The sequence below is a fragment of the Lissotriton vulgaris genome, unplaced genomic scaffold (assembly GCF_964263255.1).
Source record: "Lissotriton vulgaris unplaced genomic scaffold, aLisVul1.2 SCAFFOLD_1748, whole genome shotgun sequence".
Taxonomy (NCBI): Eukaryota; Metazoa; Chordata; class Amphibia; order Caudata; family Salamandridae; genus Lissotriton; species Lissotriton vulgaris.
The window spans coordinates 280,574-306,094 of NW_028243661.1; the positions used below are offsets into that span (position 1 = coordinate 280,574).

At 46.8% G+C, this 25,521-nt stretch overlaps 1 pseudogene across 1 annotated transcript in view; it reads left to right on the forward strand.

Annotated features, from left to right (window-relative positions):
• The first annotated feature begins 426 nt into the window (after nucleotides 1–426).
• The window catches only part of LOC147668260 (uncharacterized), a 110,276-nt pseudogene continuing 85,181 nt past the window's right edge, over nucleotides 427–25,521 (forward strand). Inside the window, exons 1-2 of the transcript XR_015304138.1 lie at nucleotides 427–553; nucleotides 20,388–20,452. The product of XR_015304138.1 is annotated as an uncharacterized LOC147668260 (transcript). The remainder of the gene's footprint in view (nucleotides 554–20,387; nucleotides 20,453–25,521) is intronic.

Genomic DNA, 25,521 nt, shown 5'->3' on the forward strand with positions numbered 1-25,521 from the left:
TACGGCCCAATCAAGGTGAAACTTGTCTTCCGGGTCAAGGTCTAAAGAGTCAGCACAGCCAGGACGTGCGGATACCTTCCGGCTTCTTTCTGTGTTCGGCTGACTGCAGGGGCGGAAGGACCCTCCCAGGGTGTCTGTGCAGCTATCTTCAGCTTCAGCCCCCCCTCAGACTCCAAACCTGCCCCCCCTCAGACTCCAAACCTACCCCCCTCAGACCCCAGATCTGCCCCTGCCCCCCCTCAAACCCCAAACCTGTCCCCCAGACTCCAAACCTGCACCCCCTCAGACCCCAGATCTGCCCCCCCTCAGAATCCAAACCTGCCCCCCCTCAGACCCCAAACCAGCTCCCCCTTAGACCCCAGATCTTCCCCTGCCCCCTCAGACCCCAAACCTACCCCCCCCCCCTCAGACTCAAAACCTGCCCCCCCCCCCCCCACCCCCTCTCCAGGAGGAGGAGAGGGCCTACTATATAAAACATCTATGCATACTGTGCTGCTTTTTAATGCTCTCTGGGAAATCCTGCGTGTTACTTTGCATTTCTCTGCACACAAAGGTATTTAACGCTTAATCTTTAAATTTGTGCACACTGCATTACTTTTAATACTGTATGAGACATCTTTGCACACTGGACTGCTTTTTACTGCACTAAAAGCAGCATTCACAAAGCAAATATGTATGAATTCTGCACTGCTGTTTTAATACGCTATGAGAAATCTGTTCACTATGCTCTAATTGTTCCTGCACTATGAGAAAACTTTTTCTTATACACTATTAGAAATGTTTGCCCACTGTATTGCTTTTTACAACACTACGTGAAATATGTGCACATTGTACGTGTTTTTACTTAACTATAAGAAATATGTGCACATTGCATTGCTTTTCATGGCACTGTAAGGGATATTTACAGCGTAAAGAGGTAATATGTGCACATTGCATTGCTTTTCATGGCACTGTAAGGGATATTTACAGCGTAAAGAGGTAATCTGTGCACAGGGCACTGCTTTTACCACACTATAAGAAATCTCTGTGCAATGTACTGCTTTTTACCACACTATGAGAAATCTTTGCACACTGTACTACTTTTACTACACTATGAGGACTACGTTCACAATGGACTGCTTTGTACTGCACTGCAGGGGGGCATGCACAGTGAAAATGTGTACACTACACTGATGTTTACTACACTAGGAGAGATGCATTATCACTGCACTGCTTTATACTGCACTGTGAGAAATCTTTGCCACCACACTTCTTCACCTGCACATTTGAGGGAAATTTACATTCTCATTGTTGCTGATTTTTTTTATACCATGAGAGGTTGGACTCACGCACCCATCGACGCGCAGGCAGTGCCTCGGTGTGTCTGGCCAGAAAGAGAAACTTCCGCCTTCTACTCTGACAAGGAGAATGTTCACTTCTCCTGCTTTGTCGTGGTCAGCAGCCCCCTCCTTTCTTCCTCTTCTTCCTTCTCTCTGTCTCGCTCTTCCTCACTTGCTGAATGGAAGCGTGACTTCATGACATGGTTCTTACCCTCTCTTTTCCTTCATTTGTTCCCCTGTGAAAGGGATCCAAAAGAGAAAGAAACACTTTTGCTGGAATTGTAGTCTAGTTCTCAAATTTTTCTATTCCAAAGTGCAGCCTTGGGATGAAGAGAAAACAAGCATTTACAATGCAATGGTCTCGGCATTATTAAAGGTAGAGCTATTGGCATTGCTCACGACATTTTTTTTCTTTTTTTTTAAAAAACATAAATAAATGGTATTGTCATTTACAATGGCAATAGGTGAGCATTAGAGAGTAGTAGAGAGTATTCGCGGACACAGAGCCACACACACAGAAAGCCACACACACACACACACAGAGCCCCCCCACACACACAGAGCCCCCCCCACACACACACAGAGCCCCCCACACACACAGAGCCCCCAACCACTCACACACACAGAACCCACCCCCCCCCCCCCCCACACACACAGAGCCAGACACACACACAGAGTCCCAGAGCCTCCACACCACTGGAGTCAAGCTAGCCGGGCTGATGAGAGGTGTTACCTCGAAACCGGTCCGGTCCTCGGATGCTTGATTCCGGTCTGGGAAAGATATGGCTGTGTAGTTCGGACTGGACTGTTCCCATGGGGCACAGGGTCAGAGCTGATTTGCATAAAGCTATTATCTAACCCAGGGTGGTGTGGAGTGCAAAAAACGATGGATTTAGGCCCAGATCCTTGTACTGGGGTGAATGTTAGACATTGATCTACATTCTGTCCATCAAATTGTTTTTTGTAATTTTCTCCCTGAGTGTACTGGGGTAGCTCAGACGTGGGTCCCAGAGCCTCCACACCACTGGAGTCAAGCTAGCCGGGCTGATGAGAGGTGTTACCTCGAAACCGGTCCGGTCCTCGGATGCTTGATTCCGGTCTGGGAAAGATATGGCTGTGTAGTTCGGACTGGACTGTTCCCATGGGGCACAGGGTCAGAGCTGATTTGCATAAAGCCATTATCTAACCCAGGGTGGTGTGGAGTGCAAAAAACGATGGATTTAGGCCCAGATCCTTGTACTGGGGTGAATGTAAGACATTGATCTACATTCTGTCCATCAAATTGTTTTTTGTAATTTTCTCCCTGTGTAAAGCCAATGGCATGTTTTATCTGAGATACGAATACAAACCAACCAAAGGTGTCAGGTTAGAAGAAAAAATATTTGTTCAAACTAAATATGCTTGTGTTTAGCTTTTCCACTTCTTTCTTAATAAAATAAATGACCCCTGCTCAACTGGAAGTTAATTTATGTTTAAGGCATCTGACTCTGGCTTCAGAATCTGCCATTACTTTGATTTTAAATAATGGATGCCTATTATCAAAGCAGGCTTGCGAGTCTTAGAAAAATGAGAACTCTTTAATATATGGAAGTATATGAACTAAACACAGACCTCAGCACATTCATGAACCTGATAAGACATATAGCCATTCTGGAGGACACCAACAACCAAAAGTGGCATGTAAGGGGGCCACAAACAACAGCTCAGTCAACTTTAAAGATTACTATTTTTTTTTTTTTATCTGATTCTTTTTTATTATGAGACGATGGTGAGCTTTACGTTTTTGCCTTGTGGGGTGAAGATGTCGACAACGAAAGTACAGTTAGATAATTTGAATACCCCATTATAAAAATAAGCAGAACTGAGCGGGGTTGTTGTAACATAAGGTCTAAATAACATCCCTACAGGCATATATGCCCAGTGAAATATTATTTCACGACACCGAATTAACCTTATTTCCTAAAGTTTTCCTATTCAGTGCTCATTTAGCAGCACTGTCAACGTACAGCGGGATCTTTCTTAAGTAGGCCAGGGGAAAGGGATGATGAATTAATGAACGGACCAGCCCTGCTAGAACATCATAGACACCATGTTACCGAAATCGCGACATTTCCTTACAGAAACGCCAGCCTCTGCTCCCCAGGCCGTGAGTTCCGCATTAAGATACTATCAGCGGTTATAAACTGCTTCAGTCAGCAAGCCAGACTACAGTCACCATTTCTGCTGAAAAGGGGGGGGGACACCTTTGCCTTGGGTCACCGGCTCCTACTCTGCGGCAGACGCCTATCTCCGAAGCAGTTACACATTAAGCCGAGCGGCGGTGCCACAGCCAGGCCTCGCTCCCCCGCCTGGTCACCCTGCCTGGGCTGGCCCATAATGGCCGCCCTGGGCCTGGAGGCTGCGTGGCTGTCGCGGCGTTTCTATGGCAACCGGGCCCTAATTTAAAAAATGTGTGCTGCGCAGTCTGTATTCGGAGTCACTGGAGAGCGCGAGATATCTGGGAAATAAACTGCGCGCGCATGACACAGCCCCCTCTCATTCTGACAGGAGGAGCGGTTCAACAACCCCTCAGTACGCTGCGCGAGCCTCTGCAGGAGGCTGATGTGGCGTAAAACAATGCATCGTTGCAGCTCTAATGACACATAATAACCTCCTGGCCTGCAGGCTGGCGAGGCAGCTCAGCGGGTCAATGCACCCATTTAAAAGAGGTCTGCGCAACCGGCATGTGAAAAATTAGAGGCCCAAGGGCCGACTCGCTCTTTCATTATTTTTAATGTAGATAAAACAAGTTAACGTCCGATCAATTTTACTGATCGAGTGTTTGATTTTGGACTTGCCTTACAAAACTGGGGAAAGTGCGTCTATATTTATGATCGCTATTTATTGGGCGAACATTTTTGTTTTGCTATCTGAAGCCATTTGACAACCAAACCGAGTAAGGCTACTGTGCTTCAGAGCGCTGTGGAGGCAGGGTCAGAGACGAGGACCAAAAAAACAAACAAATGAGTTAAATAACACCAACCATGTTTCTCTGAGGCGAGGAAAAAATGCCTCGTAGAAAGCACGGTCATTTTCCGATTTGGGGGCGTGGTTTTCTTTCTCTACTCTTCCCATTGGCTGGAAGGTAAAATTCCAGCCAATGGGAAGAGGAGAGAAAGAAAACAAGAAAGTAGCTTAAAAAACGCCCCCTAATCCGTAAAAGACGGGGCTTGAACCGAGTGACGCCCCTCTCCTCCAATGGCTGGCCTCCGTTTAGGAAGCCAGCCAATGGAGAAGAGAGGCGGGTTCAAGCCCCTTAACTAAGAAACATTAAATCTCAGAGCTCCTCCTACACTGCTACGCAGTGCGACGCAGTCCTTGACCTAAAAAGGTTCAAAATAAGAAAAGTAACAAAGTAAAGCAAAAAAGAGGGGTCGCAAAGTGGCCAGATTGGTTTTATTCACACCTAAACACATTAGCGCCACTTCACGGAGTTTGCCAGTGAAACAGTACTTTCGTTTTCTCGTCTTTCTGTTGGTGTGTGGAGTGGAAAACGTTCAATGCAATCCTTATCGGCTGTTTTCCTTATTTTTGTTTATAAAATGTGTACCGCAGCTCTGTGTTCAGGGATGTGGTCTTTTTAAATCATACTGCTTAGGTTTTATAAGGCTATAAGCAATGGACATTGAACGGGTCTCTTCCGGGCCCTGTCCTTTGCTTTTCAGGCAAAACTCTCTTTGATTTCTAAATAGTGAGTGTAAAAGTGTTGAGGTAACCAGGTTGTTCCTGTTTAAAATTCACATGTGTTACTTAATCTTGCATTCCCTATAAGTGTTTGCTTTTCTAGGATGTTATTATTTTTTTTTCTTTCAACAGCATATTACTCTTGTCTGTTGCATAATTTGAAATGAGTCGCATCCAGGTGTTTATAGCGGGGCACAATTGGGTTGTAGCTGAAGGCACTGCAAGTTTTTCTCAGTGGGGCAGTGTGGTGTTCAGGGGGGGTGAGAGTTTGGCACTATGGCCAGAGATGCCGAATTTGGAACTGGGGAACCAGGTTCAGCTTTCATTACCAGACCACCAGACCATTCTCCTGAGGGAGCATATTCCCATGCTAGACCTTAGAAGGCCCAGCTGGACCTTCAGAGCCCTGGTGTCTATGCACCAGCAGGTGGACCCTATCAGTGACAGGTGTGGGTTAACCATAAAGGTTACCACAATCCATACTGAAGTTCACCTCCAGTCTTGCAGGCAGGCCTACGGAGTAGCACACCCTATAGCGACAGCAACTTTGGCACTGCGGTCAAAGGACCCTTGACGCCAGTACACCTCACCCATTGGTGCCTCCATGGGCCTTGTTTCAGCAGTAGTAGTGCAACACGTCAAAAATGGAAATGGCAGGATTTGCTCCAACACCAAACTAAGTTCGCAAACTTCACGGTCCATCTGCTGGGTACATCAAACGCTCTCTTTTCTACTTGAGCATATCTGTCTACTTGGGTAACATAGCTTAAAAACATTGACAAAGTCAATAGCTCTGGCTAATCAGTTATAAGGTCCCAAAGGTTTATTTTCACTGTTTTATATAGAGCCAGCTCCACCCGAGGGTATCAGAGTGCTTTACATTTGCAAGGTTATAAACAAGAAAGCAACAATTGTTATGAGTGAAACAAATTATACAAGGTGGTCTGACATAGGAAAATGAAAAATTTAGAGTACGTAGTGAGATGAGTGAGTAGAAGGTAGACGAAAACCAATTAAAAGAACAACAGACTTGGTAGGGTGTGAGAGAATATAGGAAAGCGAAGAGTGGAGGGATTGAGAAAAGAATGGGTTGGTAAGGGAGGAGAGAGGGGTGTGGAGGGTGTCAGAGGGAGTTGCCTGAGGAAGGAGGAGGGAAAGTAGTCAGAAAGGAGAGCAGGGAATTAATTTCCCCACTATTTAGTGAGAAAGTGTATTTTAAGGTCTCTTTTGAAGCTGGTGACACCTATTGGCTATGCCAGTACTTGTTAATACATGTAAGTTACCCCTAAGGTATGCCCTGGATAGCCCCAAGAGCAGGGTGCAGTATTTTCAAAGTTGGGCATGTACTTTTATGATTTACGTGTCCTGGCAGTGAAAAGCTCTTACATTTGTTTTTTACTACAGCGCAGCCTGTCATCCCATAGGATAACATTGGAGTTGCCGTTTTACATTTTAGAAGTGTAATTTCCTAATGGTAAGAGATGTTTGGTTTAAGTTTGGTGCCTCTGGAATCCTGAATTAAAATCCTAACTCATGTTGATGTTGAATTTTAAATTACAACTCTGAAAATGCCACTTTTAGAAAGTTACCTTACAAAATAATGGGGTCGCCCCATGTCGATCAGAACCTGGTTATTTAATTATATTGGCTGCAATGTGTTCAGTTGGGTGTTGCAATTGCTTTGCGTGAAAAGTTAGTTCTAGAATATGTCACCAATGTATGCAGAGCAATATGTGCCCTGGAAAATTAAGGAAACAAAATGCACAACGCAGATAGAGTGTGACCCTATCTGGGATGTGGAAATATTTTACAAATCTAGTTGTCCAAGGGACAATAAGCTACAGAAATCTACTAGCACTGCACATAAATCAATTTGCCTGGCCTACTTCATAAATCAATTATACGGGCTTCCAAAAAAATGTACCTCTTATGTGTAGTGCAGACTATGACGATATTGACTTTACACAGTGAAGCTTTCGCTTGAGGAAAAAAAGTTCTATAAAATAACATGGTGTCCACTGTACTGGAAAATCAGTATCATATATTTACACAGTGTACATTTTGCATAAGGTATTGCAAAGCAATAAAATACAGTAGCCAGCATTTCAAACCCAAGCTGGTATTTACAAAACATCTGTGATCCAGCCGTAAGTCAGAAATGGACATAAATGTTTGAGTGTATCTCAAGTACAGCTCTGTTTTCTCCGGCAACGTGAAGGTTAGCTTTTCTAATAGATCAGGCAAGAGCAGGGGTGTGAGGAATCCTTTCTTAGGAGACAGTTCTGAAGATTTCATTTCAACTTACAGCAAAGTATCATCTCACAAGGTGTGCAGGGTTCTCATTTGAATGACTGTGACATTGCAATACATAATGGCCATATAGAAAACTCATTGGTGTACCCCAGCTTGACCTCACTGTGAGGCAAGCGGCGGGGTAGACAGGTTTATGACTGAGGTATTGCAGTCTTACTAGCATTCCCAAACAGAACTTACAGTGATACTTGGTGATGAGTTTATAGGATCTTCAACGAAGAAGACCTCATTTTTTTTACAGAGGCACAAAAAGGGCGATAAAACTACCCAAAGGAGAGTGCTACGTGAGAGTCATGGAGGGCTTGATTAGATCCCCGAGCCGTTTCCATCGCCTGTGCTAGCGAGGCACAACTGATACGAGAACAAGCGGTGTAGCAATGCTCAAATATGGAAGGGCTACACTCGTGATTAGCTGGTATCAGGGCTAAGGAAGGGAAACTCTTATCAATCTTGTATGTTCACAGCAGGCTTGTGTTGTTCCTTGGTACAAACTGTAAGGAATTCTGTGTTTGGAAATGTTTATATGCTTATGATACACCGCTGGATGAATCCTGCGTCATCATTATGAACAAGGTATCAGAAAAGAAGGCAGTGCCATCAAAACGGTTGTGGTTGGAGCCGCGAGGTTTCACCGCTAATGCTTACCACAGAGCTGTGATAGAATTAGACTTTGGCAGCAGCTTTACCACAATGGGCCATATGCATGAACACATTTTCCCATAGACACAGAATGGGCAAAACTCTTTGATGCATCTGGCCCAATGATCCATCTTGAGTGGCCAGCATTTGTCATAATAGTCGTCCTTCAGTGAGGGCCGTCTGCTTTGTAAGAAAATACAGATCAGGAAGACGGGGGGCCGGCCAGGAGACAGCTGGCTCTGGCACAGCAACAATACACTGCAGTGCTTCTGGACGAAGCCAGGCAGGCGTGGCTGGCTACGCGTAGTCGTATATACCAATGGGGCGATAAGTCCAACAAGATGCTGCATCGCTTATGCCAGGGCGTCATGCACGCCCAACCCCTGCCCCAGATAGTAGGACTGGATGGGGAGCCTCTATTGGAGTCGGCAGCGATGGCCGAAAGCTTTGCTACATATTATGAGGCCCTCTACACGCCACAGGAGTGTTTGGAAGCAGAGGTAGTACAACGTTTTATTGATGACCATCCACCTAGGGCCGTCTCAGACGAGGCACGCAACATATTAGACCGCCCCCTGACAGATGAGGAGCTAGCCACAGCGCTGTGTGAACTGAACCCGGGGAAAGCTCCAGGGCCAAATGGGTTCCTTAGTGAGTTCTTTCGACGCTTTGTGACCCAACTGAGCCCACATTTCCGCCCGGTTATAGAAGAAGCACGGAAGAATGGTTCGCTACCACCGGACTGGCGACATGCAGAGGTGGTGTTTTTTTTAAAGCCAGAGCGACCCCCTGAGAGTCACGCGTCCTACCGCCCGATATCCCTGCTCAATACTGAGGCCAAGATACTGGCTAAGGCCATCGCCAATCGACTTAAGCCATTCTTCACCGACCAGGTGCATCCGGACCAGGCCGGTTTCATGCCACAGCAGGCCACTCGTCATAATATACGACGGGCGCAGGTCGCGGTGTCGGCGTGGCGAAGGCTGGGGGAACAGGCGGCACTGTTTTAGCAGACATGGATAGGGCATTTGATTCTCTGAGCTGGAAGTATTTGTTCGCTTTGCTGGGGCGTCTGAACCTGGGCCCTCGTTTTTTGGCGTATGTGCGACTCCTATATGCGGACCTCACGGCAGCGGTGCGAATGGGGGGGGGGAGATTTCCCGCTCCTTTCGACTCGAGCGTGGGACGAGGCAGGGTTGCCCCTTCTCTCCATATCTGTTCGCCCTTGCTATGGAGCCCCTTGTGGCGTGGGTGCAGATAGACGCTCAGCTCAGGGTATTCAGTGGGCAGTTGGTGTAATGGATAGAATAGCGCTATACGCCGACAATGTGTTATTTTTTCTCACTGACCTGGAGCGCTCGGGGCCCCGGCTCCTGCGAATCCTGCACATTTTTGGTGAAACATATATCATTATACATGAATCCTAGGAAATCTACACTCTGGATCCTGGGCGGCCCGCAGCCCGTGGGGGACTGGGCGGGAGAGCTCCAGATAGCCACAGACGGCGTGAAATATTTGGGAGTGTTCCTGTCCGAGGACGCGACCGCTGTTATGGAGCGTAACATTACCCCGGTGTGGGAGCGCACCCGAGAAGACCTTAAGGTTTGGTCCAAAATGCCGCTTTCCATTCATGGTCGGTCGGCCATCTTTAAGATGGTGGCACTCCCACGTTTGATCTACCAACTGCAGAATCACCCAGTCCTGCTTGCGCAGAACTGGTTCAGGCGCCTTAATTCGGCGCTCAGCCAGTTCCTGTGGGAGGGGGGCGCGTCACGGGTTGCTCTGCGGACCTGCTTCCGGTCAACCTACACTGGGGGCCTGGCCACCTCAGATGTTCTATCCTATTCCCAGGCATCCCATCTATTGGTTTTGAACGACTGGTGGTATGCAGACAGAAATGACCCTGCCTACGCGGTAGAGAGGGCTTTGATGGGCACAGCGTCCGTCCACACACTACTATACTGGGCGCCTCTCAGGAAATCTCTACCATCCATCACACAGGTGGTTTTTCAGGTTTGGAAGCAGACGCTACGTAGGATGGGTTGGTGGAACGTGCTAACCCAGGAGACCCCACTGTGGCACAATGGCCGACTACCGCAGTTGGACACATTGCTGGGCTTCCGGGGATGGGACGCGATCTGCATCTCTACCTTAGGAGACGTTATGTCGGGGGCGTGCTCAAGTCCTTTGCCAACCTGCGAGTAGAATTCGAGATGCCGAGAACTCAGTTCTATAAATATCTTCAATTCCGTCATGCTCTGACGCCATATATAGTGGGGTTGGATGACCTCCCAGAATTTAGCCCGATAGAGGCCAAAGTTTTTATGGGGGAGCAACCCGACAAGAAACTGTCCCGAATCTACCAAACCGTAGTACGACACTGCACCACCGATCTGCAGCACCTTAGAACAGCATGGGAACAAGATGTTGGGACTTGGATGAGGAGGACTGGGTGGAGGCACTGGAGAGCCCTAGGGGAGCTGCAATATCCACGTGCCTGTGACTCATACAATTTAGGTACCTACACCGCACATATTGTACTAGGCAGCGCTTATTGAAGGCGGGTCTAATTGCGTCCCCGGATTGCCTTAGGTGTGGGACGGAGGTTGGAACGTTACTACATACAGTGTGGGAATGCAGGGCGTTGCAGAGATTCTGGACGGGGGGGCTCCGGTGTTTGGACGAAGTCCTGGCCTGGGTACTTCAAAGAGACCCTAAATTGACTCTGCTACATGTTATGGCTGGGGTGGGAGGTAATAGGTACAAGCGCCATTTACTTCTACTGGGATTAACATTGGCGAAGAGGGATATTGCGCATTCGTGGAAAGCGTCCCAGGCTCCCTCACTAGTGGCATGAAAGAAGGGTATGGACTTCTGTGATGTATTGTGCACTGAAGGTGCTTTACTTGAACAGAGCAGGCAGCAGCGCATAGGGTGGGTGGGAGTTGTGGGTGGTGGGGGGATGGGGAGGGGGGGGGGGCAGTTTGATGTACAATTGATTTTCTTTTTTTTTTCTTTTTCCATATTGTAACAAAAGAAAATGACTGCATTTGTGCTTAGTTTAATGATGATGGTGATTGACTCTGGGTGACAGAGCATTACAGAATATATGCTTATTATGCATTCAATAAAAATTTGTTTAAAAAAAAAAGAAAATACAGATCACTGCCCAGAGTGTGTCCTGAACCATACATGTCAGACAAAAAACAAAGATTCCTCGCCATCAGAACATCAAATGTTTACCTATTACGGTTTAGAGTATGGTTTGGCCAAATTACTGCTCACTTACGGTGCAGAGAAGGAGAGGCCTGTCCAGGGGTGCAGAGGAGGAGAGGCGTGTCCAGAGGAGGGACAAAGAGAGGCCTGTCCAGAGGAGGGGCAGAGGAGGAGAGGCCTGTCCAGGGGTGCAGAGGAGGTGAGGCCTGTCCAGGAGTGCAGAGGAGCTGAGGCCTGTCCAGGATGTGCGGAGGAGGTGAGGCCTGTCCCGGGGTGCAGAGGAGCTGAGGCCTGTCCAGGGGTGCAGAGGAGGTGAGGCCTGTCCAGGGGCGCAGAAGAGGTGAGGCCTGTCCAGGGGTACAGCGGAGGTGAGGTCTGTCCAGGGGGTGCAGAGGAGGTGAGCCCTGTTTAGGGGGTGCAGAGAAGGCAAGGCCTTTCCTGTCCAGAGGTGTGCAGAGGAGGTGAGGCCTGTCTGGTGTGGGTGGGTGGCTTAGAGGAGGTGAGGCTGTGCAGGGAGTGTAGAGGACGTGAGGCCTGTCCAGGGAGTGGAGAGGAGTTGACGCCTGTACAGGGGGTGAAGAGGTGGTGAGGCATGTCCAGGGGGTGATGAGGAGGTGCGACGTGTCCAGAGGGGTGCAGAGGAGGTGAGACCTGACTAGGGGGTGCAGAGGTGAGGCCATTTCAGGTTTGCAGAGGAGGTGAGGCTTGTCCAAAGGGTGCAAAGGAGGTGAGGCATTTCCTTTAGGGGGGAGGGGTTGCAAAGGAGGTGAGGCCTGTCCAGGGGGAGGAGAGAAGGCGAGGTCTGTCCTGGGGAAGCAGGGAAGGTGAGGCCTGTCCAGGGCAAGCAGTGGAGGTGAAGCCTGTTCAGGGGGAGCAGAGGAGGTGAGGCCTGTCCATGGGTAGAAGAGGAGGTGAGGCCTGTCCTAAGGGCAGAGGAGGTGACCCTGTCTAGGGGTGCAAAGGAGGTGAGGCCTGTCCAGGGGTGCAGAGGATGTGAGGTCTGTCCTGAGGGGTGCAGAGGAGATGCCTCTCCAGCGGGAGCAGAGGAGGTGTGGCCTGTCCTGGGGTGCAGAGGAGGTGAGGCATATCCATGGGGTGCAGAGGAGGTTAGGCCTGTCCAGGGGGTCCAGAGTTGTTGAGGCCTGTCCAGGGGTGCAGAGGAGGTGAAGCCTGTCCTGGGGAGAAGAGAAGGTGAGCATGTCCAGGGGGAGAAGAGGAAGTGAGCCTGTCCAATGGGGTGCAGAGGAGGTGAGGCCTGTCCAGGGGGTGCAGGGGAGGCCTGTTGTCAAGGGTTGTGTTTAATCACAGTGCCAACACTCCCAGGAGCAGAACAATGACATTTTTCAAATTCCACCACTGGTTTTCCCACAGCCACCAACTGAAGAGTTAACTAGTGGCCGTGCGAACCCAGCCGGGAGAAAGGGGTATGGGACAGAGAAGAGACTGCCTGACCTTCGGGCTCTTCCACTCTACTTCTTCCTTTCTGCCGTACTGCATTTTATGCCGTTCTTACTCCCTCTCTATCTTCAAGCATGAGTGGAAATCGCTGTAACAGAAAAGCACACCATTACTAATTTGATTTTTGGACTGTGTACCCCCCTGGACTTCTTCTGGCACTTTGATTCATACTTACTGGGTCATTCTCATGGACTTCTTTACTCTTGTCCTGCCCGTCATTTTGCTGCTGTTCTCGGCCGCTTTTCTCTAGACCCTGACCCGCCATCTTGTCCATACCCTCGTCCTTTAACCCTTTGTCCCTTGTTTCCCCTTTGACGATCCTCTGATGTGCCTTTTCTCCATTCCCTTGTATCCCTCCCACCCTCCCTTGGTGCTGTGATTACGTCCCCCCTCCTTAATGAAACTCTGTTCTCCTGGTATTTTGGGTCTTGACCTGAGAAAATCTACTATTTGTATATTTATGTATATAGAGATAACTCTAATGACTAGTATATGTAGTAGACCTGTACTCTCTACCATTCCTATGTGACTCTTAGAGTATATCCATTCGTATCCCTTCCCTATGTATATAGAGATGACTCTAATCACTAGTATGTGCAGTAGACCTTTGTAGTCTATACCATTCCTGTGTGACTCTTAGAGTATATCCATTGGTATCCCTTCCTTATGTATATAGAGATAACTCTAACCACTAATATATGTAGTAGACCTTTGTAGTCTCTACCATTCCTATGTGACTCTTTGAGTATATGCATTCGTATCCCTTCCCTATGTATATAGAGATAACTCTAATCCCTAGTATATGCAGTAGACCTTTGTACTCTCTACCATTCCTATGTGACTCTTAGAGTATATCCATTGGTATCCCTTCCTTATGTTTATAGAGATAACTCTAATCACTAGTATGTGCAGTAGACCTTTGTACTCTCTACCATTCCCATGTGACTCTTAGAGTATATCCATTCGTATCCCTTCCCTATGTATATAGAGATAACTCTAATCATTAGTATGTGCAGTAGACCTTTGTAGTCTCTACCATTCCTATGTGACTCTTAGAGTATATCCATTTGTATCTCTTCCTTGAGTGACTTGCAACTTCTACGTTTGCAGTTTTTTCTGTGTTTATCTCTTCCGTGTGTGACTCTACATCTTGTACATTTGCAATTTTTTTCTGTGTGTATCTTTTATAATGTAATGATGATACTTGTAAAGCGCACTGTTACCCCATCTCGGGGTGTCCTGGCGCTGAAGACCGCTGGCTTTCCCTGTGAGATGGTCCCTTCTGGGTATCTCCAAGGTGAAACCAGGCATCCCCGGCGTATGTGGGGGGCGGTTGCAGAGATGAGGTAAGCTTAATGCCCAGAGTTGCCGAGTGTGATCCCTGGTTAGAGTAGGCACCGAGGCTAGAATTATCAAGTCCGTTGACCTAGGCCCACGACCCTGCCGCGTCGGGAATTGAACCCTGGTCCCGGGCTGTTCTCTGCTTCCGGGTCTGCCGCCTCTAACCAGTGAGCCACACCACTCCACTATGTAACTCATGTAATTCCAAGTCCTTATGTATCGCTACTGGTTCTTATGTAAAGAGCTCTGACACCTTCCGGTAATGTTCGCGCTATATAAAATCGCATTAAATATATATATATATATATTTATATATATATATATATATATATATATATATATATATATATATTCACTAAAAAAAACATAGGTTTTAGGCCTTATATAGTTAGGAATTAACATATAAAAAACCATTGAAATTCCTCCTATATAGTTAGCTGGACATTTTATTGACATAAAACCCAATGAAATTCCATATATAGTTAGTTGCAATAACTATATATCGCGCACCCGCAATCCACTGCTGATGATGTCACATATTACATCATTCATGACATGGTCAGTGACATCACTGATGACATCACTGATGACATCATCCAGTGACTGTGTGTTTCTGTAAAGTTTAAATATGTTTTACATATTGAAGAATGAGTGGATGTATAAGTGTGTGGATGAAGGATTTAGTAGGTGCGTGACTGACTGAGCGAGTGAATGAATGTGTCTTACTGAATGCATGGGTTAATGACTAAACTGTCTGAAAGTGTGCATCAATATGTCTGTTATTGTGCAAACTGCTGCATGTGTTGATCAGTAGCTATATGAGTGGCTATATAGCTTATTGATTGGTTGCCCAAGTATTTGTATGGAAGACTGAGTGTGTGTGTAACTGGCTGGGAGGCGAGTGACTATGTGCAGATCAATGTGTACTTGTATCAGTAATTGCATAAGAGAGTAAGTATGTGTTAGTATATGTTTGGAAAAGTAAGGTGTTCTGTGTTTAACTGTATAGATGAGGAAATCGAAGTGTGATTGATTCTTTACAGGACTGACTAGGTGTGTGAGTAACTCCATGGATGAGTGGCAGTGTGTGAGTTTCTGCATAGGTGTATGAGTGCATATGACAGTGTTGTAAAAATGAGTGACTGTATGTACGAGTGATTGTATGGGTGAATGAGTGAATGTGTGCGTAGACGTAGGAATCAGTGAGTGCATATGTAGTAACTGGTATTGGTGTGTCATGATGTCATCAGTGATGTCATTTGAGATGTCATCAGTTATGTCATCAGTGATGTCATTTGAGATGTCATCAGTGATGTCATCAGTGATGTCACTGACCATGTCATGAATGATGTAATATGTGACATCATCAGCAGTGGATTGCGGGTGCGCGATATATAGTTATTGCAACTAACTATATATGGAATTTCATTGGGTTTTATGTCAATAAAATGTCCAGCTAACTATATAGGAGGAATTTCAATGGTTTTTTATATGTTAATTCCTAACTATATAAGGCCTAAAACCTATGTTTTTTTTAGTGAATTTCATTGGTTTTTTTAAAGGCTAATTCCTAACTATATATAGTGTATAACCTTTGTTTTTTTCAGTGAATTTCATTGTTTTTTTAAATGCTAATATATATATATATATATATATATATATATATATATATATAGGAGGAATTTCAATGGTTTTTTATATGTTAATTCCTAACTATATAAGGCCTAAAACCTATGGTTTTTGACGAATCCCCCCCAAACTTTCAGGGAAGGAGCGGAGCGAGCCATCTTCTTTGAGAAATTTGCGAAGATTCATTAACCAGGGCCAAAGTTATTCCCAATAGAATGTTGGGGATTTCCTATGGTAAACCGTCCTAACTATATATACCTACTGGCGACCGCCAGTAGGTAATATATATATATACACATATATATATATATATATATATATATATATATATATATATATATATATATATATATATATATATATATATATATACACACACACATATACATATACATATACATTTGATCAGAAGCATCCCGTATGGTGAGTTTCTTAGGATGAGGAGAATCTGCAGCACCCCATCAGATTTGGAAAGATGTCAGAATGAGGCGTTGGAAAGATTCTGTGCCCGAGGGTATGATGTAGCCCTTTTATTAGAGGCTAAAGACAGAGCCAACCAACTGGACAGGGACAATTATCTAGCATCCATTAATGTGGATGTTACTCCTAGTCCAGTTGACAGTGAGGTTGAGACCCAGGCTAATAACATCAGTCTGATAACCACATTCAATGAAGATCATAAAAAAGTGAGGAATTTTGAAAAAGCATTGGCCTCTTTTGAAGACAGATATTACTCTAGCCCCCCTTATACCATCTGAACCAGGGGTGGTGTTTAGAAGAGCTCCTTCTATGAGGGACATGTTGGTTAAATCCAGTCCGGAGGTAATAATGAAACCTCATCGAATCTCCAACAAATGCGGTTTTTTTAAGTGTATATCTTGCAGGGCCTGCAAATTTGGTGTAAACACCAGTGAGTATTGCTCTGCTTTTGACCCTACTCCTATCAAGATCAGGGATCATTTCACCTGCCGCACGGACTTTGCGGTATACGTGCTCCAATGTACCTGTGGCCTCAGGTACGTTGGCAGCACTAAACTGCAGGCTTTTAACCGCATTCTGCAACACCTACGGGCTGTGGTTAATTCGGATGGTAATTATCCGGTAGCCCGGCATTTCGAACTGGTCCACAATAAGAACCTAAATGAATGAAGATATTTTATCATTGATGCGGTGCCGAAAAACATCAGAGGGGGAAACAGGGAGAAAGTGTTAAGGCAGCTTGAGAGTAAGTATATCGTATTACTCGATACCAGAATCCCAAACGGATTAAATTCGGGGGAGGACCTTTACTGCTTCCTCTAGAGGTAGCAGCATAGTGAGCTATGTTAGTCACTCTGTCATAGCACCCATGAACATGTATCCGTTTGGATAGAGCCAGGGGTAGAAGAGTTTTGTCATACACAACACCAAGGGAACTGGACTGCTATTCTGTTTAACGAACTTTGGGCACCCCTATCATCAACCTAACTATTTCAAGCTGTCCACTGAACAGTGAAAAGGGCACTATGCCAGAATATTCACTGTAGTCAGTATATATACCTGTTTGGCCCCGTACCTTCCGTGGCGAGCTTTTTTATCAGACATTGGGCACTATGCCATGATGTTCCCGTTGTGCCACATCAAATGTGTTGTCTGAATATGGTTTTTTGGCGTTACTGTGACTGTTACACACATTTACTTCTGTTAGTGGGTGGCATGTAACTCTTCATTAATAGAGATTAAATTAACGTGCCACCACCAATGCACTCCCTATAAACATTTGAGTATAAACACTCGGTTTTAACAAGCACAATTTTGCACATTATCACTATTTTGCACTTTCTAACAGCATATTTTGCACGTTCCCTAATTATGACTTCCTGCAACTTGGGAATATTTATAATGGTAAATTGGAGAGAATCGTGAATATGATGGGCAATGCACTTTATTCTACAGGCATTAGTATAAAATGATATATTTATTTGTATATAGTGTGTAAATATATTAATTTGCCTTTTCAAGTGTGTACATCGAAACATATCATTATGAAATGAACTTGCCTTTTGCATATGGACCATTGTACATTATTAATGGGATTTTAGATAATAGCTCCGTTTACGAAGTATTTCTTCCATGTTTATGTTGTACTTGAGTCTCATTGGGGACATTCACAGTATATAAGTGCACTTATTGGTTCTTTCAAGTCATGTGATCAAGGCTGCCTTGCTGCAGCCGAAACGCGTCATGCTGGGGACAGAAGAACAATAAACCACCCTTGAATTGATATTAATCGCAGTGTTTGTGGTCTGTACCTACATCGAGGACTCGGTACCTTTGCCGAGAAGTAGGAGTTGGAACGGATATACATATACATATACATATACATACACACACACACACTACTTTGTGTCCAAACCATCAACTTGTCATTTTCAGTAAATACACTGTTCGTCCCTGTCTGGCTTTCCACCTAAAATAATTAGTAAATTTCCTCTGAAATGCCCACTTATTATTTTTGTAACATGGCAATTTTTACTGTTAAGACATCTTTTTGATTTTTAGTAAATGGATTTTGCCCCCATACACATTATTTTACAAAATACAATGCTGTTAAAATTATTTGCTTGTACATTTCAATAAATTTACTACTTTAGTACCCACAAACCAGCTTGTGATTTTCATGAAATACCCCTATTTTGTCACAGTATTCTGGCTTTTTATTTTTAGTTGGGTCACACTCATTCTGCCTCATTCACAAATATTGTAAATTTGCAGTTGGTCGTAAAGACATTAGCAACTCTGTAGACTCAATTTGTAATGCAGAAAGATGTTGCAGAATCTCAACAGTAGGTGCCACGCAGAGCTTCCATGCACTTTCGCTGCTCCGCTATTTTGAATAATGCCCTCATCAACAACCTTCAACAGTGGAATTCGAAGCAGAACATTATAAATGGTCCTAGGCGATTTGCGTTAGGAATACACAAAATGCAATTCTGACAAAATTAAGAAGGAAAAGGCACAGACTTTTCACTACTGAAACCTATGCAGAAACAAACAAAAATATAAAAGTAATCCCGCAATTGCTGACTATTACTGAACCCTACCTGTTGATAACCGTAGGGTAAGAGAGAGTATGTACAGTCAAAGGTATGCCGAATTTCAGTATCGACGATAAAATGCATAAGGTTTAGGTTTTCGAAGGAGGTGTTACTATAACCTCAGCCATGAGCTGCATGGAACATGACATGCAGCACTTCCAATGCATGTAATTACTGTTAGACCGTCCTTAAAAACACTTAAATATGACTTATTTTCTTTCTAAATACGGTTGGACCTATTCGCTAATATATTTTCGAATGTTAAAATAGGTTTCCTGCCGAATACAACATCTGCAAGGAATTCACAAAAAGATTCCTGGCAAGTTTAAAACTGCTTCACTACTGTGGATTTCCCTTCCCTTCAAGAATGTGGGGAAATCCCAGGCAAGGGGTGGGAAGTTGGTGTTAAAAGGTAGGGATAGCTTGTTCGTTTGTGACTGTGGCTGGAGTAACTGCTCTTTCAATATGGGAAAAGGAATGGATGTTTTGATATTTGTTGAGTGTAGTGGAATATGTTTTCTCTGCAGTTAAAAAGAAACGGGAAACACGAAAAAGAAACGTGTATTTGCGATATTAGCTCCATTCCTCCTATGTGGAAATCTTCCGAACGATGGGCCAATCCCAGCGCGGCCCTGAGGCGAGCCCCGCGATGACGTCAGAGCTCCTTGACAAATCGGAGCGCGGCTCCTTCGCCGGCCCCGCCCACAACCAGGCGGCGGCCATCTTAAGGCAGCTCGGGCGGCGGCGGTGATCTCGGGGGCCAAAACGAGGGGTGGGCACCCTCGAAATTAAAACAAAAACATTAAAATGAAAGAGACAAACCCCCCAAGCCCCCCCCAAGCCCCCCCCCCCCAAAAAAATAGATATATAATTGATTTCTCTTTTAATTTTCTCAGGAACCACTGGAGGGATTTACACAATTTTACCAAAAGCGTGATCTGCATACCAGACACTACCATTTTGACAAGTTTGGTGTAATTCCCTTCAGCGGTTCAAGCTGTAGCTGAGTCTAAAGGTCCTATGGAAATTAACATGGGGAAAACACGTTTTGGGACCCCCCTTTTTTTTTCTCAGCCCCCACTTGACGAATCCCCCCCCCAAACTTTCAGGGAAGGAGCGGAGCGGAGCGAGCCATCTTCTTTGAGAAATTTGCGAAGATTCATCAACCAGGGCCAAAGTTATTCCCAATAGAATGTTGGGGATTTCCTATGGTAAACCGTCCTAACTATATATACCTACTGGCGACCGCCAGTAGGTAATATATATATATATATATATATATATATATGAAACAATCCTCAGCTACCTCTCGCCCGGAGCCCAAATGCTGGAGACCGCTGCGCAGGAAGAAGGAAGGAGACCTCAGGTGCAGTGAGCAATCTTTTCTTTATTGTACCTTCGAGGAAGCGGCACACAGCATGACGTTTCGGCCTACACAGAGGCCTTGATCACATGATATATATATATCCTTACCCAGAGTGCCTATGGCATTTGCCCCTCTTCTATTCTTTAATATAAGTATTTTTTTCTTTGGTAACCTGCATGTAACCTGCATGATAAACAACATTTTAGCACCCTTTAACTCTGCGAGTTAATTTATTCTTTTTCACTCATTCGTTCATTCACTCTCTGCCTTACTTTCTTATCTGAATTCTTCTTACTTCTCCCTTAGGAACCTTCTGGAGCCTCCGCTGTCAACCAAGCAACGAAGAAATCAGGAACTGAAGTATTCAATGGGTAAGTATTAATTCTTCTCTTTATATTTCTTTTTTCCTATTTACTTTAAATAGGTATTTATCTCTAGTTCTAAATTACCGAACTAACTAACCGACACACCGAAGCACTCTAACCTGCGCCTAAGCCTGGCATAAAACTGCACTATTTCTATCAAACTAGACTACAGAAAGAACATGACTAATCTCTGAAAATCAGTTGGTGAAGTGCCTAGGTTTTAAAATCAACCGACGCACTTCACAGCTAGTCTAGACCTTGCGCCTGTGTCCAGGAGCACAGGACTAGGCCGGCAACTTACACCGCTGTACTCCTTGTTGGTAGTACAGGGGAGAATGCCCGGTTCCGCGCTATAATCACCCGCGACATTTTGCGAGCGGGTGATCTTTGCAATGCCGGTTCAAAGGCAGATACCGCGAGACAAAGAAGAGCTTTGATTCCTTTTTCCTGCCCCCTGACACCTGTCCAGGGGGTTCAGAAGAGGTGAGGCCTGTACTTGGCGGAGGAGGTGAGACCAGTTCAGGGAGTGCAGAGGAGTTGAGGCCTGTCCTGGGCTGGGGGTGCAGTGGCTGTGCAGCCTATCCAGGAGGGGTGCAGACGAGGTGAAGCCTGTCAAGGGGGTGCAGAGGAGGTGAGGCCTGCCCAAGGGAGTGCAGAGGAGGTGAGTCCTGTCCAAGGGCGTACAGAGGCGGTGAGGCCTGTCCAGGCGAGTACAAAGGAGTTGAGGCCTGTCCTGGGCTGGGGGTGCAGTGGAGGTGAGGCCTCTCCAGGGGTGCCGAGGCGTGAGGCCTGTCCAAGCGGGTGCAGAGGAGGTGAGGCCTGTCCAGGGTGTGCAGAGGAGTTGAGGCCTGTCCAAGGGGTGCAGAGGAAGTGAGGCCTGTCCATGGGGGTGCAGAGGAGATGAGGTGTGTGAAGGGGGCGCATAGGAGGGGAGGCCTGTCGAAGGGGTGCAGAGGAGGTGAGGCCTGTCCAGGGTGTGCAGAGGAGTTGAGGCCTGTCCAGGGAGGTGCAGAGGAGGTGAGGTGTGTACAGGGGGCGCAGTTGGGATGAGGCCTGTCCAGGGGAGTGCAGAGGAGGTGAGGCCTGTCCAGGAGTGAAGATGAAGTGATGCCTGTCCAGGGGGTGCAGAGGAAGCGATGCCGGTCCAGTGGGTGCAGAGGAGGTGAGGCATGTCCAGGGGGTACTGAGTAGGTAAAGCCTGTCCAGGGGGGTGCAGAAGAGGCGAGGCCCGTCTTGTCCTGGTGAGGGTGATGCAAAGGAGGGGAGGCCTATCCAGGGGTTACATTGGAGGTGAGGCCTGTCCAGGGGATACAGTGGAGGTGAGTCCTGTCCAATGGATTCAGAGGAGGTGTGGCCTATCCAGGGGTGCAGAGGAGGTGAGGCCTGTCCAGGGAGTACAGAGGAGGTGAGTCCTGTCCAGGGGGTGTAGAGGAGGTGAGGCCTGTCCAGGGGTGCAGAGGAGGTGAGGCCTGTCCAGGGGTGCAAATGAGGTGAGGCCTGTCCTGGGGTTACAGTGGAGGTGAGGCCTGTCCAAGGGGGTGCAGAGGAGATGAGGCCTGTCCAGGGGGTGCAGAGGAGGTGAATCCTGTCCAGGGGTGCAGAGGAGCTGAGGCTTGTCCAAGGGAATGCAGAGGAGGTGAAACCTGTCCTGCGCGGGTAGGAGGAGAGACCTGTCTTGTCCTAGTGGGGTGATTCAAAGGAGGTGAGTCCTGTCCTGTGCTGGTATGAAACCTGCCATGTTGGGGTAGGAGGAGAGGCCTGTCCTGGCTTGTCCTTTGGGTAGGAGGAGTGTGGAATGCCTCAGCCGCTGCTCTCACCGTCCAGAGATGCTCCTTTTCAGACATATAATTTTATTTTAAGAGCTCATAATCCGAGTTTTTGAAAAGTATCCGGAGTTATTATTGAGCCCCAGATGGCTCATGACAAGGCCCACATCTCCAAGCATGGAGTTTCTTTTTTAAACCACTGTCTTTAGTGAAGTAACGGATACTACAACCCCCAGATTGCACATATGTATTATATGAAAGTACAGGCATGAATATTCGGGGATCACTCTACAGAAATATTTGGTACCTCTCTGGGCATCGTGGCAGAGAAGAGTAGAACAGTTAATGTGCAAGGACTTTCATTCTCAACCTCTTTCTGCAGATTGTGAGTCCAGTGAGATCAGAGATAACGTGGATCTCTCTCAAGGAGATTTCACACAGTTTTATCTGTTTCAGGGAGAAATACAATGAAAAACTGGGGGTGCAAGTTCAGAGCCCCAGGCTCTGGTGTCCTCGGATCACTGTGCTGGCCCGTGCCTGGTCCTGCAAGAGAGGAAGGACCGGGTGTTTAGTCTGACCTCACAAAGGGAGCGAGAGCTGGCTCAGTATCCTGGTCCACCAGGCCCCCGGCTCAGCAGCCTGGTCCTCAACATACTTCGGCTAATGTCCTGGTCCTCACCAGCCTCTGGGTCACATCCTGGTCCACCAGGCGCCGGCTCACGTCCTGGTCCTCACAAGACCCTGGCTCATGGCCTGGTCCACCAGGCCCCAGCTCACGTCCTGGCCCTCACAAGACCCTGGTTCACGTCCTGGTCCACCAGGCCCTGGCTCACATCCTGGTCCCCACCAGGTTCCAGCTCACGTCCTGGCCCTCACTAGACTCCGGCTCACATCTCACAAGACTGGTTTCAGCCTATCTGGGCCTTGACCTTAGGGTGCTACTTGATTCCAGAGGTGTAGCGAGCATGGGACCCATATCTGGGCCCTGACTGTAGGCTGCAGCTTGATTCCAGCGGTGCAGCAAGCACGGGACCATGTCTGAGCCCTGACTGTAGGGTGCGGCTTGATTCCAGCGGTGCAGGGAGCAAGGGCCCCGCATATGGGCCCTGACTCTAGGGTGCAGCTTGATTTCAGCGCTGCAGCGAGCACGGTACCCACATCTATGCACACCTGTCGTATTTAGGAATAAGATAAATGATGGGTGGAATGTTTGAGTTTATCGCAGTTCTGGTAATTACTCTGGGACACATCCTTGCCCAACCTTCTTGTTCTTGCTGTCCATCGCACCTCAACGTGCAGCCATTCATAGTGTTTCACCCAACATTACTTCCAGATGTCTGCTCCAGTAGTCACAGCAGTTCTAACTCTAAGGATCGGCCTGTCTCTCTTCTCCTGATGTTCACCAAAGTAACTGAGGCCACGGTGAACAAGCAGCTCACCAAATACCTTGAGTCCCACCAACTTCTGCACAAAGTCCATCCAGGGCTCCCACAGAGCTCTCTGCAGAGACCGTGCTGGCTAAAGCCACGTCGGATATTAGAGACTGTAGCAGGGATCCTGTTCTCCTACAGAACTGTTCATAGAGACTTGGAATCTAGGATCCAGTCCTGGAGTTACAAAAGTAATCAATAAGGTAATCAGCTGCATTTATGTAGAAGAACACATTGAGGTCAATGCTATAGTGTGTTTAGAATTGTGTTGCCTACTGCAACCCCTGTACCTATTGTGTTTACAAAGTTTATTGCCTCTTTGTAAAGTAATTACCTGAGATCACTCATATTGAGAAAATTATATTTTGACACCTGTTGGTTCTAAAAATAAAACAACGATATCTTTTGATACAAAACAATTGGCCTGGAGTTCAGTCCTTGAGTGTGTAAAACCTTTTGCTGACTGAGTGTGTACAACAAATGCTTTACACTGTCCTCTTGAACTGCCTTACTGCTTGACCAAGCTAGCACTTTAGAGAGTAAGGTCAGCCCTGACTTTAACCTTTGTTATACCTCTGGGGATTGTGTATTCTATACACCCTGTACCTTACTTTGGTCCAGTATATATAGAGCCACTTTCTCACACGGACGGTATTCGCAGTGCTGCATCAGGTAAACCCAGACATGAAGTCAGCTGATGCCGATAAGGCATTTGACTCCCTGGAGTAGTCTTTTATGATCGAGACGTTTAGGCGGCTTGGTATGTCAGGGAGTTTGAGATCTCGTATGAAGCTGCTGGACACACAGCCTGTGGCCTGCGTTTACATAAATGGGCTCAACTCCGATGCCCTTCAGATCGCCTGGGAGTTTGAGATCTCGTATGAAGCTGCTGGACACACAGCCTCTGGCCTGCGTTTACGTAAATGGGCTCAACTCCGATGCCGTTCAGATCGCCTGGGAGTTTGAGATCTCGTATGAAGCTGCTGGACACACAGCCTGTGGCCTGCATTTACGTAAATGGGCTCAACTCCGATGCCGTTCAGATCGCCTGGGAGTTTGAGATCCCGTATGAAGCTGCTGGACACACAGCCTGTGGCCTGCATTTACGTAAATGGGCTCAACTCCGATGCCGTTCAGATCGGCTGGGAGTTTGATATCTCATATGAAGCTGCTGGACACACAGCCTGTGGCCTGCATTACTTAAATGGGCTCAACTCCGATGCCGTTCAGATCGCCTGGGAGTTTGAGATCCCGTATGAAGCTGCTGGACACACAGCCTGTGGCCTGCATGTACGTAAATGGGCTCAACTCCGATGCCGTTCAGATCGCCTGGGCGTTTGAGATCTCGTATGAAGCTGCTGGACACACAGACTGTGGCCTGCATTACGTAAATGGGCTCAACTCCGATGCCGTTCAGATCGCCTGGGAGTTTGAGATCTCGTATGAAGCTGCTGGACACACAGCCTGTGGCCTGCGTTTACGTAAATGGGCTCAACTCCGATGCCGTTCAGATCGCCTGGGAGTTTGAGATCTCGTATGAAGCTGCTGGACACACAGCCTGTGGCCTGCGTTTACGTAAATGGGCTCAACTCCGATGCCGTTCAGATCGCCTGGGAGTTTGAGATCTCAAATGAAGCTGCTGGACACACAGCCTGTGGCCTGCGTTTACGTAAATGGGCTCAACTCCGATGCCGTTCAGATCACCTGGGAGTTTGAGATCTCGTATGTAGCTGCTGGACACACAGCCTGTGGCCTGCGTTTACGTAAATGGGCTCAACTCCGATGCCGTTCAGATCGCCTGGGAGTTTGAGATCCCGTATAAAGCTGCTGGACACACAGCCTGTGGCCTGCGTTTACGTAAATGGGCTCAACTCTGATG